The sequence below is a fragment of the Rhinatrema bivittatum genome, chromosome 8 (genome assembly GCF_901001135.1).
Source record: "Rhinatrema bivittatum chromosome 8, aRhiBiv1.1, whole genome shotgun sequence".
NCBI lineage: Eukaryota > Metazoa > Chordata > Amphibia > Gymnophiona > Rhinatrematidae > Rhinatrema > Rhinatrema bivittatum.
In genome coordinates, this window is record NC_042622.1 from 136,115,176 (window position 1) to 136,127,620 (window position 12,445).

General features: G+C 45.7%; 1 protein-coding gene across 5 annotated transcripts in view; it reads left to right on the forward strand.

The window, feature by feature from the left end:
* TRUB2 (TruB pseudouridine synthase family member 2) overlaps nt 1–12,445 on the forward strand; it is a 71,323-nt gene that overhangs the window by 27,857 nt on the left and 31,021 nt on the right. The gene's annotated exons all lie outside the window — the stretch shown is intronic.

Consider the following 12,445-nt stretch of genomic DNA (forward strand, 5'->3'; position numbering starts at 1 on the left):
CTATAAGACTGGGTGGAGGATCTGGAGAATCGCTCCAGAAGAAACAATTTAAGTTTCAGAGGCATTCTGGAAGATCAGGCTTATATGGACTGCCAGAAGGTAATAACAGACATCTGCTTCTTCATACTGCATTCTGGTGAAGGAGAGGCAGTGCCAGAGCAAATTAAGTTGATGAGAGCACATAGGGCACTGGCTAAGGCTCCAAATAAACTTCCTCGTGACATAGTAGTCTGCTTCCATGAATTTGCTATAAAAGAAAAGGTGATGGTGCAGGCAAGACAAATGAGAGATATACAGTGGCATGGTCACAAGATAGAAATCTTCCAAGATTTATCTCTTCTGACTATAAAGAAGAAGAGCGAGTTTAAAGAGGTGGTTCAAGTGCTGAGAGCAGGTGGACATCGATACAAGTGGCTGTTTCCATTTGGTCTCCATTTTACAATAAATGGGGTTTCCTCGAGGGTCCACCTGGTGGATGAGGCCTTGAAAATTCTACAAGCTGCTGGACTGGAAGCTGGATCCAATACGAGAACATGTCAGTTAGTAGCTACACCCGGGAGAGCCCTCAGTTCAGAATGGTGGAAAGAGACTGCACAGGGATTCTGGAGGATCCATCCCTATGCCAGAACCTGCTACTTGATGCAGCCAGGTTATGAAAACTGTACCTCGTTTGCTTTAATTGGCAGGAGTCCAGAACTCATTGCCACTCGATGCCCAAAGGAGTGTTGGACTATTCACAGTTTGTTAAAGTAATTTTATTCGTTGCAGTTTGCCTAATGTCTTCTTTATTTACTTTCTGTTCAAGGGAGGTATTATATGCTTAATGATAAATAAGGGGCCTGGTGGGGTCGCTATGAACTCTACGTGACTCTATTCCTCAGAGCGGGAGCTGGCGCAAGCCGGGGAGGAAAGGGAGGGAGGTGGGGTTGGGTGCGGGCTGAAGAAGGGAGGCCAATTAGGATGTCCTGGTAGGGAAGTGATGGGTAATCCTGGGCAGCAATTAGATTTCTTAGGGTACCAGGAAGGAGGATAGTTGCAATCTTGAAAGGCAAGCATTTAAGATGGTGTGGGAGATACTTCAGTTGATATCATTGGGGACATAACTACTTTCCTGGAATGTGAAAGGTCTTAATACCTATGTCAAGCGAAAAAAGTTATTATAAGATGTGGTGAACTCGAAGATGAATATTCTTCTGTGTCAGGAAACGCATTTAAGGAAAAAATATGAAAGATTGTTATTCTCCAAACACTTCCTGTCTCAATTTTTTGCCTCTGCCTCCTCCTCTTCTCAATACTATGGAGTGGGCTTTCTTTTTTCACAGAATGTCGTGGTGGAGGTTGTCTTGGTATTGAGAGATTTGGAAAGTAGATACCTGATTGTGAAATTCAAGATGGGGAAAGATAGCTATACCATTGCTAATATATACAGTCCCAGTGAGGGTCAAGGGAAGTTTTTGGAGAAAATTTCAAATATACTTCGGCAATGGGCAGAAGGTTTTATAATAGTTGGAGGAGATTTTAACATAACAAGATATCCATTTCTCGATAACAGAGGAGGTTCTGGGGGAACTACTAAAGCCAACAGACAGGGATTGAAGACTTTAATGGCCGAATGGGATTTGTTAGACATCTGGAGACTTTCACCCCTCTGAGCGTAATTATACTTTTTTCTCTAAAGTACATAAGATATACTCCAGAATAGACTTTTTTTTTTTGTAGTTGATAAGGCTCTGGTGAATAAGGTGGAGGCTTCTGGGATTAATTCTATTACCTGGTTGGACCAAGCAGTGGTCTGGATCTCCTTCAAAGGAGTGGGAAGCAATACAGGGAAAAGAGTCTGGAGACTTAATGAGAGTCTGCTGGATGACAAGGAATACTGTGAAAGACTGAGGAAGGAGATGGGGGAATACCTAATAGACAATGAAAATGGGGAGGTATCTGCTAGTAGCATATGGGAATGTTTCAAAGCTGTAGTGAGAGGCAAATTGATCGCCAGGGCAATCTTTTTGAAGAAAACTAAAGCAGCAAAGTGATTGTTGCTATTGAATAATATAGCTAAGTTAGAAATCAGACATAAGAGACAAATAGATGCCTGGGTGGAGGTAAAGCTAGATCTTTTTGAGAAGGGAATTGAAAGCATTGGATATGGAGGAGATAGCGTTTCAAATGGATACCGTCAAGCAGGAATTCTTTGAGGGAGGAAATAAAACTGGCAAGTTACTAGCTAGGAAACTTAAAGCTAAAACACTACAGAATCAAATGTTCAAAATTAAAGGTAGAAATGGAGAAATAGTTTTAGAATGAGAGGCAGTCAGGACTAGGTTCTCCCAATTCTATCAAGAACTCTATGCTACTAGGCAGGATATTCATATATCGGATATCTTAGATTTTTTGAAAGACCTTCATTACCTGGTCTGGATCATAACCAGAAGGAAAGATTAAATAAAGAGATTTCAGAATTTGAGGTAGCATAGGTGATAAAAGATTTGAAAGCAGGCAAAGCTCCAGGGTTGGACAGGTTCTCCGCAGGCTTCTATAAACAATTTACTGCAGAGAGTACTTGCCCTTTGACTCTAGCTTTTAATGATCTACTCTCATCTAGCCAAATCGCTAATGACACAAACACAGCAGGAATTACAATACTCCTAAAGCCAGGAAGTGACACAACTCTGTGTGGCTCTTATAGGCCTATTTCACTTATAAATTTAGATTTCCTAGCATGTAGCAGATGGACTCAGGACCAATGGGTTTAGTGTACTCCTGATGGTAGATGAGAGACGGTCAGATTTCAAAGCTGATGTCAGCCTACATATACCCGTGCAGGAGGCTTAGCTCTTCAGTATTTCTCCGTCTCTTAAGCAGATAAGAACATTCCACACACTTACCAGCTCTCGTGGCCCAGACCCTGAAGACGCTAGACATTCCAGGTACGGACACCACAGCGGAACCAAAGATAAAAATCCCATCTTGGTCTCTCTCCGTCAGGCCTCATGCTATTTTCCAAGGTTGCAAGCGGTACAGCAACTGATTGACCTGGAATGGAATGCCCCAGAGGCCAGCTTCAAAGGAGGACGGGCCCTAGAAACCCTATATCCTTTGGAACCCACAGCTAAGGAACTCCTGCGGTTCCCAAAGGTGGACGCCATGTTCTGCGCAACCTCCACACGCACAACCATTCCAGTCAAGGGAGGAGCAGCACTAAAGAATGCCCAGGACAGACGACTGGAATCCATTCTTAAACAGTCCTCTGATGTAGCAGCAATGACTCTTCAGATTGCTTCCTGCTGTGCCGTGGTGGCACGTTCTTGCTTGCTCCTCTCCAGAAACGCAACCACGCCTGTTGAGACCATGGAACCTGCGGTATTATTCCTCACGGATGCGACCTCAGACCTAGTGCGCACCTCTGCCAGGAACGTCGCCTCTGCAGTGGCAGCCAGAAGACATCCATGGCTCCGAAACTGGTCAGCCAACGTGACATCCAAAGCAAACCTCACGAGGATGCCCTTTAAAAGATCTCTCTTGTTTGGAAGTGAATTGGAGAAGCTAGCCAACAAATGGGGTGAATCTCCAGTACCTCGCCTACCGGAAGACAGGAACAAAAGAAACCAGCGCTCCTCCACCCGAAGAAGCGAGGGCAGAGTTGCTCAGCGTTTTAGACCGTACAAGAACACAAACTACCAAGCACCTCGCCCCGCAAGCAGGGCTCAGTCCTTTCAGAATAGACACAACAAGAGGGGAGCAGGCTCAGGGACAGGCCCCGCCTGCACCCCACAATGAGAATCAACAGATCCATCCACCGGAAGAAGTCATAGGGGGCAGACTTACCCTCTTCTACCAGAGATGGGTCGAGATAACGTCGGACAAGTGGGTCCTAACCATCATTCGAGAGGGATTCTATCTGGACTTTCACAGCATCCCTCCAGACAAATTTGTGAAATCACCGTGCCCCGCCCTTTCCAAGAGGATGGCAGTGGAAACCTCACTGACGAAACTACTCAGCCTAAAGGCAATAACTCTGGTGCCCACGCACCAACAAAATACTGGTCACTATGCCATCTATTTTATCGTTCCCAAGAAGGAAGGAACGTTCCGGCCCATCCTGGACCTCAAGTCCGTCAATCGTTACCTGAGGGTACCACACTTCCGCATGGAAACCCTACGTTCAGTCATAAGGGCAGTACAGCCGGGAGAATTCCTGACCTCACTGGATCTATCCGAAGCCTATCTCCACATCCCGGTCCATCAAGACCATCAGCGCTTCCTACGCTTTGCGATACTGGACCATCATTACCAGTTCCGGGCGCTACCCTTCGGACTAGCCACCGCCCCTCAGACCTTCACCAAAATCATGGTGGTAGTGGCAGCAACACTGAAGAAAGACTAAATCCTTGTACATCCTTAAATGGACGGTTGGCTAATCAGGGCAAAATTTACAGAGGAAAGTCACCAAGCGACCACCAGAGTCAAGAATCTGCTGCAGAATCTCGGGTGGGTCATCAACACAGCCAAGAGCTGCTTGCAGCCCTCCCAATCACTAGAGTACCTGGGAGTCTGGTTCAACACCAAGCAAGACAAGGTTGTCGTCCCCCCCCTAGGAGAAGGTCCTGATGGGTCAGCTGCGAAATCTGTTCAACTATGCTCGCTCCAAGACATGGGACTACCTCCAAGTCCTTGGTCTCATGACATCAACTCTGGAAGTCGTTCCATGGGCAAGGGTCCACATGCACCCACTACAACATTTCCTACTGTCATGATGGAAACAGACGTCCCAGAACTACTCCATTCACCTCCAGTTACCAGCAGAGGTTCAGACCCAGCCCCAATGGTGGCTTACAAGAAGACCCATCTGAGCAAGGGAGTAAAACTATCCCCACCGGACTGGATCTTGCTCACCATGGATGCGAGGGTGGGGAGTACACGGTCAGGAACTGATGGCCCAGGGACAGTGGGACAAGGAAGAGGCGGGATGGAACATAACCCGACTGGAAGCCCGAGCAGTCAGACTAGCCTGCCTACGATTCGTCCACAGACTCCGGGTCGAGTCTGTCAGTCATGTCAGACAACGCCACAACAGTTGCCTACATCAATCGCCAGGGAGGAACCAGAAGTCAACAGGTGTCCCTGGAGATAGACCCCTTCATGACGTTGGCAGAAACAAACCTGCAAGGGATCTCAGCCACCCACATCGTGGGAAAAGACAACGTCTCTGTGGACTAACTCAGCAGGGAGAGTCTAGACCCAGGGGAATGGTCATTGTTGTTCATAGCCTTCCAGTTGATAGTAAACCGCTGGGGAACCCCAACCATGGACCTCCTGGCAACCCGGTCCAACGCCCAAGTTCTTCAGCCACAGATGAGAGCCGCAATCCCGGGAAATCGATGCCCTCATCCAGACCTGGCCACAGGATGACCTACTGTATGCCTTTCCCCCATGGCCACTACTGGGCAGGATCATCCGCAAGATAGGATACCACAGGGGACTAGTACTTGTATTGGCCTCGGACTGGCCAAGAAGGCCATGGGACGCAGACATGCGAAGACTTCCTGCGGGGAACCCTCTGTGCCTACCTCCACACAGGGACCTTCTCCGGCAAGGACTGATCCTCCACAAAGACCCGACTCTAGTCTCTCTTACGGTCTGGCCCTTGAGAGGACTCTCCTGAAGAAAAGTGGATACTCTAAGGCAGTGATTGACACCTTGCTTCGAGCACGCAAGTTCTCCACATCACTAGCTTACATACGAATATGGAGAGTATTTGAAGCCTGGTGTGAGGACCCGTGAGATCCTTCCGCAGACAGTCAAAATCCCTATGATCCTGGAATTTTTGCAAGACTGCTTGAAGAAAGGATTGTCTCTCAACTCTCTCAGGGTTCAGGTGGCCACACTGGCCTGCTTCAGAGCCAAAGTGGACGGCATCAGCCTATCAACCCATCCTGAGGTTTCCCGTTTCCTGAGAGGGGTCAAACAAATCCGACCACCCCTAAAGTGGCCGGTACCCCTATGGAATCTCAATCTAGTACTAGACTTCCTCGCGGGAACTTCCTTCAGACCAACATGCGGTCTGTCACTACGGCTCCTGACCTTGAAGACTGCATTCCTAGTGGCAATATGTTCAACCTGTCGCATCTCCGAGCTTCAAGCGCTATCCTGTCGGGAATCCTTCCTCAGGTTCACACCGGAAGCCATACAGTAACGCATTGTCCCCTCCTTCCTACCGAAAGTGGTTTCTGAATTTCATCTAAACCAAACCATCTTGCTACCATCTCCAGATGAACATAAGGACGCGAAAGACTCGCGCCTTCTTTGCCATCTTAACGTAGTCAGACTCCTCCGATACCTGGAAAGATCGGAATCAGTGCGAAAGATGGACCACCTATTCGTCCTTCGCAGGGGGAAGCGGCCTCGCGGGCCACCATAGCCCACTGGATCAAAGAAGTAATCAAGGCGGCCTACGTAGAGGCAGGGAAGCCTCCACCTCTGCGAGTCGAGGCCCATTCAACAAGGGCCCAGGCAGTTCCTGGGCAGAAACCAAGATGTCGCCCGCCGAGATCTGTTGGGCGGCGACATGGTCCTCCATACACACCTTCTCCAGGTTCTACTGTCTGGATGTCCAGGCCTGGGAGGACACAACCTTTGCAAGGGCAGTACTAAGTGGGCCACAGGCAGCCTCCCGCCCTTTTTGGGAGTAGCTTTTGTACATCCCATTGGTCCTGAGTCCATCTGCTACACACTAGGAAATGGAGAAATTACTTACCTGATAATTTTGTTTTCCTTAGTGTAGACAGACGGACTCAGCATCCCGCCCACAGCTGCCCGGGTGACAAACACTGAGAACAAGACAAGCACGGGTAAGCCAGGTTTTATCCCTAGTTCAAGACACCCTAGTTGCCAGGTGTCGGCATTATTCGGTTGAGTGCACTGGCGGTCTCCAATTTGGAAATCAGTTGAACCAGTCCTAGTTAATTAAGTTATTAGAGCAAAGATGTATCCACAATTGCTTTTCGAGGAGAATACTGAAGAGCTAAGCTTCCTGCACAGGTATATGTAGGCTGACGTCGGCTTTGAAATCTGACTCTGTCTCCCATCTGCTATCAGGAGTACACTATACCCTTTGGTCTTGAGTCCATCTGTCTACACTAAGGAAAACAAAATTATCAGGTAAGTCATTTCTCCATTTAAAAATTTTGGCAAAAATCTTAGCAAACAGGTTACGAGGAGTGATAGATTCTTTAATCCATCCAGACCAAACCGGTTTAATGGCAGTGAAGCTCCCTGCGGACAACGTCTGCCGCGTCATTAATTTAAATTGGCAGGTGCAGATCACTCATGTCCCAATGGCCCTTCTTACGATAGATGCTGAAAAAGCATTCGACTTGGTATATTGGGACTACTTGTTCACCCTCTTGGAAAAATTGGGGTTGGGAGGTAATTTTTCTACCTGGATACACAAGCTACTCAATAACCCGTCTGCCTGTATAAAAGTCAATGGAGGTTATTCTGAGATTTTCCCTATAGGGCATGGCATGTATCAGGGCTGCCCACTGTCTCTACTCTCTTTGCCTTGTACCTCAAACTTCTGGCTATTAAAATTCGAGCTAATAAGGATATTCAAGGGCTGGTAGTGGGAGACCAGGAGTATAAATTATCATTGTTCGCAGGCGACATCTTATTCACTGTGGCCCAACCGGAAAAGTCTCTTCCCTTTATGATGAGTGAGATTACCAGTTTTAGTAAGATTTCAGGGTACCAACTAAATGCGGGGAATTCCAAATTTCTGAATATATCTATGGCTGAAGAGGCGGTCTTGGAAATTAAAAGTAAATTTCCTTTTAAAATTCAAAAAAATGGAAGTAAAATATTTGGGGGTTAAAATAGGTGCAAATTTGGACAAACTTTGATATGAATTATGTGGGGTTTTGGCAAAAAAATCTCTGAGGATCATCTTAAGTGGGTGTGATTTGATGTGCCCTGGCTTGGTAGAATAGCGGCCATAAAGATGAATGCTCTTCCAAAGCTCACTTATCTTTTTCAGTCTACCTATCGAAATTCCTGATACCTAGCTATCTCTTTGGCAGAAGAAATCTCTTCATTTTATTTGGAGGAAATGTCCCCTTAGGGTAGAGCATCGGGTACTTTATTTTCCTCAAGACAGGGGAGGGCTGGGAGTACCTTGAGTGTCTTGGTACTATGCGGCGGCACAACTGAAATTCATTTTGGATTGGCATTGTGGGAGTAAAGGAAAGAGGTGGGTTGACTTGGAAACAGCCCTTTTGAATAATATCCCTCCAGAAACTCTAGTATGGTTTCCCAGTAAAGTCAGGTGTGTCCAGCAATGTATATTCCTCTGCCGGTCGCCTTAACTTTGAAAATATGGGATAAATGGAAATCTGAACTGGTAGGGGACAGATGTTATTTCTACAGATCTCCTTTCTTTATGAATAGAGTTCCTTCCAGGCTGCTCTGGTAAACTGGAGAGAAGATGGTGAGCTAAAGGGTGTAGTAGGTTGGAACATCTTGTGAATGTGACTCACACTAGAAGTTTCCAGGATTTATAGGATACCTTCCAGTTAGACTGTTCAGTTTCATATTTTAATTGCAAGTGGCTCATTTCTTATCTCAAAAGGTAGTCCAAGGAACCTGAGGCAGGGGAAGTCCCTATTCGAAGTGTTATGTGATAAGTCGTGTTCTATTACTAAAGGGATATCTAGAATAAATCATATTTTCAATAAAGATCCCAGCTTACCCCCACACATGTACAGAGATGGGAGAAAGGGTTAGGTCACAAATTGGTGGACAAGCATTGGGACTTTTGCTTTACCCTTGCTGAAAGATGTTCCATTTCAGCCTCTATAGTGGAAAACAGTTATAAAATGTTGTACCGCTGGTACCTCACCCCAGTTCGATTACATATGTTATACCCCTCGCTGGATGAAGGTTGCTAGAGACAATGTGGTCAGTGTGGCATGTTTTTGCATATTTGGTGGGATTGTCCAATCATTTCAGGATTTTGGGATGGGATAATAGAATTGATAAGAGAATTGGGGGTGACCATAAGCAAGGATCCTTGGTTTTGCCTCTTAAATACAAAGGTGGATGATCAAGCAATAGGGGAAAAAACTTTCCCTCTACAAATAATATTGGCGGCCTGGGACAACATAGCTTGTGGCTGGAAACACTCTGTCCCACCCATTAATAAAGTTACCCAAAGATTAGCACGAATCTACCACCTGAATAGGCTTACTGCCATTAAGCGGAAACAGCTTCCTAAGTTCAAGAAGCTGTGGTACCCATATACGATATGGTGTCAGATGGACGCTACTGCTGGCTTATAGCCTCCAGAGGTGATGAGATTTTCTTAATATTAGGCCTATGGGATCCTTATGGAGATTCTTTTTTCATTAGGGAGGGGAGGGTACTCTTTGGAAACATTAAACAACAAACAAGTTACACAACAGCGAACAATAGATGTTTGTATATTTTATTTATCTAGCAACAGTTACTGTTGCTATATACTTGTATGTAGTAATGTTCTGTTATACAGCTTCCCTGTATGTACCCAGATCAGTACAGACCATGGGTTATACCTCTCTTCCAGCAGGTGGAGACAGATAAAAACTTGAAAGGCACCCTCACTTAACCTGGTGTGCCTCCTGCATCCCTTCGATATTTCTGTCTCTAGCAGATGGAGGTGGTGCAAACCCTGCAGTCTTGCCCTGTTTCTGGAGTTAGGCTATCCCTTTAAAAATTAACTAAGAGTGAACTAGCTTAAAGTTTGAAGCAAGTTTAAAAGAAAAAAATAGAGAGAAGAGGCTCTTCTACAGAAGGGAGTGTACTCCCTATCCTCCCAGAGGGTTGTTAGATCCTGCGAGGTCATCCTTTCTGGTAGCAGGTTATTGGAGCTGGGGTTGGTAACCCCATGGGGCTCCAGCAAGGTAAGCGGCCGGGGGAAGAGATTACCGGTGGTCCGGTCCCTCTCTTAACCCATTGTGATCCTGAGCACGGTATAAAAAAAAAATGAAATTTTTTGAAAATTTTCCTTTTTGGTCAGCTACAATCCAGTACCCCTGCCCATTTGAATTGCCATGTTTTTGCTGAATTTCGCAACGTTTTTCGCATTTTTGAGCTGTCCCCCCCCCCCCCCCCAACGATGCCGCGGCCATCTTGGTGTATAGCATGTGGAGAATCGGCCGTGTGGCTTTCTAGGGCTGGTATTTGCTCTCGCTGCCTTCCTGGAGGGGAAGGCAGCTCTGTTTCAGGGTCTGCAGTAGTAACCAAGCCTCGAGGGGCTCAGGGCTGATCCCTTTCCCCTCAGTGCAGGAATGGCAGCCATCTTAAATACATTTGCTTTGCAGCTCAGGCACGAGCTAAGGGGGAGGGGGAGCTTCCCCCAGTGCTGTCTCCGGTCCCTGCCAGTCCTGATAATACTTTAGATCAAGATCAGAACTTCTTACAGGAGGACTCTGCTTTCCCAGGGGGTCAGGATGTTGATTCTGATTCTTTTTCTTTAGATTTTGTCCTCCTTATGTATAAAGCCTTTTTGGCTTCTAGGTCTCCGCAAGGTGGTGCCTTGCTGATAAGACCTACACAGGGACCGCCCCCCAAGGTAGCCAAGCATACCAATGTTCCCGCGTCTCTAAGGGTCGCAAAGTTAAAAGGCGCTGTGGCTTCAGGAGGATCTGCCGCTCAGGAGGTTCCGGGCAGTGCGGCTGCAGGTGCAGGAGTCTCTTCTCCCCTTCTTGCGGGCGGGGTATTGGATGAAGAGCAAGGGAAACAGAATTCTTTAGAGGGTGATGACCCTAAGGTGGTCTGTCTGTTCCAGAGGGAGGAACTAGAACCCCTCATTCCAGCAGTTCTAGCTGAACTTGGGGTCGAGCTCCCCCCGCAAGCTCTGCAGCAGCCATGTCATTCAACAAGTTGAATTTACACTAAGAACATAAGAACATAAGAAATTGCCATGCTGGGTCAGACCAAGGGTCCATCAAGCCCAGCATCCTGTTTCCAACAGAGGCCAAAACCAGGCCACAAGAACCTGGCAATTACCCAAACACTAAGAAGATCCCATGCTACTGATGCAATTAATAGCAGTGGCTAAAATTGATTAATAGCCATTAATGGACTTCTCCTCCAAGAACTTATCCAAACCTTTTTTGAACCCAGCTACACTAACTGCACTAACCACATCCTCTGGCAACAAATTCCAGAGCTTTATTGTGCGTTGAGTGAAAAAGAATTTTCTCCGATTAGTCTTAAATGTGCTACTTGCTAACTTCATGGAATGCCCCCTAGTCCTTTTATTATTCGAAAGTGAAAATAACCGAGTCACATCTACTCGTTCAAGACCTCTCATGATCTTAAAGACCTCCAGCACTTCAACTAGTGCTTTAGTGAGAATAGCAATCGTCACCTCATCCAAGGCCCCAGCAGCAGTTTCTTCCTGCTCATTAGCCATTTTGAGCTCAGACAGCTTGAGTTTCCTTTTTTAGGGCTCTTGTAGTTATTTCTTGAGTATTCTTTAGAAGAAACTTGTCCATACACTTCTGTAAATTTCCCAATAAGCCAGAATCAAAAAGTTACAAAAATTGTGATAAAAAGGATATCAGGGATGGCACCCGAAGCTCACAGCACACATGCTTTGCTGGACTCACTGCATCATATGAGGTCTCCTGCTTTTTTTAATGTGTGGCTTACATATGGTCCAGGCTTTCAAGATGGTATTTTTAAATAGTGATAGCCAATAGGAAGTGGAGATGATGAGCGGTATACACAATTGGTATAGCTCACAATAGCAACTGGTATAGCGTTAAAATGTTTGCAGAACCTTGTACTGGATTACTCAAAGGATAAGGCGTAAAGAGAAGTTAGATTCAGTATTTCTATCTATAAACAGTATTCCATTTTTAAACAGTGTCCATGTCTGATGTAAACCCTTAACCTTTGCAGCTACACTTTTTTTTTTTTTTTTTTTCTATTTTCCTTATGTGAAAGCTAAATGCTAGAGCAGTACTTTTCCTTCATGTCCTCCCTTCATTTATTAAGTTTGATCATGTTATCATGACTGTCACCAAGTGGCCCCACTACGAATACCTCTTGCACCAAATCCTGCATTCCACTAATAATTAGGTCTTAAATAGTTTTTTTTGGTTCCTGGACCAGCTGCTGCATGAAACGGTCATTTATTTCATCTATTTACTACCTTTGGAATGTTCTGATGTGATGTTCACCCAATCAATATGGAGTAATTAAAATCTCCCATTATTACTGTGCTTCCAAATTTGTTAGTTTCCCCAATATGTTAGCATTTCATTGTCCATCTGTTCATACTGGCCAGGTGGATGATAATATACGCCTACAGCTAAACTTCCCCATCACACATGGACCTGTAGTTAAATATCAAACAAGAAGATTCCTCTGTTTCTTATGAGTAGTGCATCTAGAGTTTAGATTG